This window comes from Propithecus coquereli, unplaced genomic scaffold, assembly GCF_000956105.1.
Source record: "Propithecus coquereli isolate 6110/MARCELLA unplaced genomic scaffold, Pcoq_1.0 Scaffold202, whole genome shotgun sequence".
Lineage (NCBI taxonomy): Eukaryota > Metazoa > Chordata > Mammalia > Primates > Indriidae > Propithecus > Propithecus coquereli.
In genome coordinates this window covers 535,823-538,322 of record NW_012145190.1, presented here as the reverse complement: position 1 = coordinate 538,322, position 2,500 = coordinate 535,823, and the positions used below count along the sequence as shown (strand labels likewise).

The 2,500-nt window shown below is 45.4% G+C and overlaps 1 protein-coding gene across 1 annotated transcript in view; it reads left to right on the top strand.

Moving 5' to 3' along the window:
- LOC105809940 (B-lymphocyte antigen CD20-like) overlaps nucleotides 1-2,500 on the top strand; it is an 8,642-nt gene that overhangs the window by 4,638 nt on the left and 1,504 nt on the right. The gene's annotated exons all lie outside the window — the stretch shown is intronic.

The window sequence follows — 2,500 nt, the reverse complement described above, 5'->3', positions numbered from 1 at the left end:
CTTAGTGCCAAATTGAAGGTGATAAAAATGTAGCAGAGGTTCAAGAAAATTCAGTGGGAAAAGAATAGTCTTTTGAACAAATGGTGGCAGAACAACTGGATAGCCACATGCAAAAGAATGAAATTGGACCTTTACCTTTACCATATACAAAAATTAATTCAAAATAGATAAGAGGCCTAAATGTAGGAGCTAAAACTATAAAACTCTCAGGAGGAAACATAGGTATAAATTTTGTAAGACTGGATTGGGCAATGGGTTCTTACATATGACAACAGAGCCACAAGCAACCAAGAAAACGATAGATGAAGTGGACATCATCAAGATTTAAAACTTGTACTTCAAAGGAAACTATAAAGAAAATTCAGAGTCTGTGGCTACAGGGACATGGACTCTCCCCATGTCTGGATCTCACCGACTTTTTCCGAGGTCAATGGGCATTCACAGACTTCCTGATTTTAGTGGCTGCCTGGTTGTTGATCTATTATGCTCCCTTGATGCACTGAAGTAATGCCATCATGATGACCAGGTGGCAGAGTAGAGGCTTCTCCAGCCTGCCTCATCCACTTGGAAGAAGCAAAACGGTGTGTAGAGATTCACACTGTGAACTTTTATTCAAGAAGGAACACTGTAATTCAACAGAAAAGCAAAGAAAACTGCAGATCCCAGGGAAAGAAGGTTGGCATGCAGCCTGCATGGTGTAGTCCAGCTGAGAACTGAGTGAACATCCAATAAGGCAGAGAGGGAGAGAGTGTCCCTCGGTGATCCACTTTTCCAAAGGGAAACCACAGAGCCCAGGCCAAAGGACAGCGCCTTGTCACTCCCAAGCCCTGGAGCTAACTTGGGGAAAGGCCAAGAGACTGTGAGAAAGAAGGGCACTAAGAAGTATCCCAGGATTTTCCTACACCCAGGACCCAGTTGGAGGACACCATTCTCAATCCTGGCTCATACCCAGCTGGGCAGCATTCAGCAACCATGTAGCAGTGGCAGCTTCATGCATTAGAGAGTCTCAGACCAGGCATTGGAGTACTGGGTCAGATGAGGGGCCCCAAGAGCCAGAACTGAGAGTTGAGTGTGGGGTGTGCTTTAGCCATGAGCACTAGAATTGGGCTCTCTCCCTTCACGGGACTAGAGCAGGTGGAGATTTTGCCAGACAGCTGTGGTTTTGCTGAAGCAATGAGTTTTGCAGACAGGGATGGCTTTGAGATCTAAAGCCAAATTGCATGTGACTTTGCTGAGTGCCACAAATGACTCCCTTGGTCCAGACAGGGAAGTGAGCCCCAGTGATTCTGCAGACCGAAAGGGAGCTAGGCGCTTGGGCTGCCTGCCTCTCCCTTTCCATGTAAGGAACTCGGTGCAGCAGTGATTCCTCTGCTCCTTGCCCAGGCATATCTTCAGGTGTTTGGTGACTGCCCGCTGGACCCCATCAGAGCTGGTGCTTGCAACTCCCATTGGGAGGATCAAGTGTGGGTTTGCCCAGTCCAGGTTCTCACAGCTTCGCCCCACCCCCAAGACTGAGCTTGGAACCCAAAGCACTGAGCATTCCACAAGCCAGCCTATTGCCTGGGAAATCGAAGAGCTTCTCCTGGTAAACAAAGATGAAGCATAAACCCCACTGCTACCACCACAGCTGGTTCTTGTCTTCAAGTGCCACCTATTGGTCTGGAGGTCAACCTGCAAAACCCAATGCAAAATCTGCAAACACAATTGCACAGTGCTTGGGAACAAGATAAGCTTCATGTGACCTCAACACCCCCTCCCCCACACCTGCTTCTAAGCCGCTTCACCTATGCTGTACACCACTATTACAACTGGCATATGAGAAAGCCACCACACTAAGGCTATCTATAACGAAGGAATTCATACAGAGTCTTTGCCACTGAAGGCACCTGGAAGCAAAGCTGGTGGAGTAGGAGACTAGGAGACAGGGCTGGGACCAGATGCAGGGATTTGAAGATTGGATGCAGGTGTTAAAGTAAACAACCCTCAATTCCACAATTGATGTCTAAGAAAGTAGGAGAGGGACTTAAGAGAGTGTCCTATCTTCGACACTAAAGAAAGGCAAGTGTCTTGAAGGGCAAGAAAGTAACAGAGCAGTGTTGTTTAAAAAATCCTACAGAATGACAATTGAGTAGAAGCCACTGGATTCAGCAATTCGGAGGCCATTGGCAGTATTAGGGGAAAGAATTTTAGGAAAGTATTAAGGAGAAAAGACAGATTGTAATTCACTGAAAAATGAATGTGACATGAAAATATTCAAATTGTGAGAGCATTTGGTTGAGAAGTTTTGTTATAAAGGAAAGGAGAAATATAATCCAGTGATTTGCATAAGAATCGAGGAAAGCAATTACCTCAGAATGGTGGATAGTCTAAAGCCTACAGGCACAGATAGGCACAAAGCTACACTTATTTAGCAAATTCAACAAATATTTATTGAGCACCTATCATGTAGTTGGTACTATTCTAAGTGCCAAGGATATAGGAGTAAACAACACAGATAAAA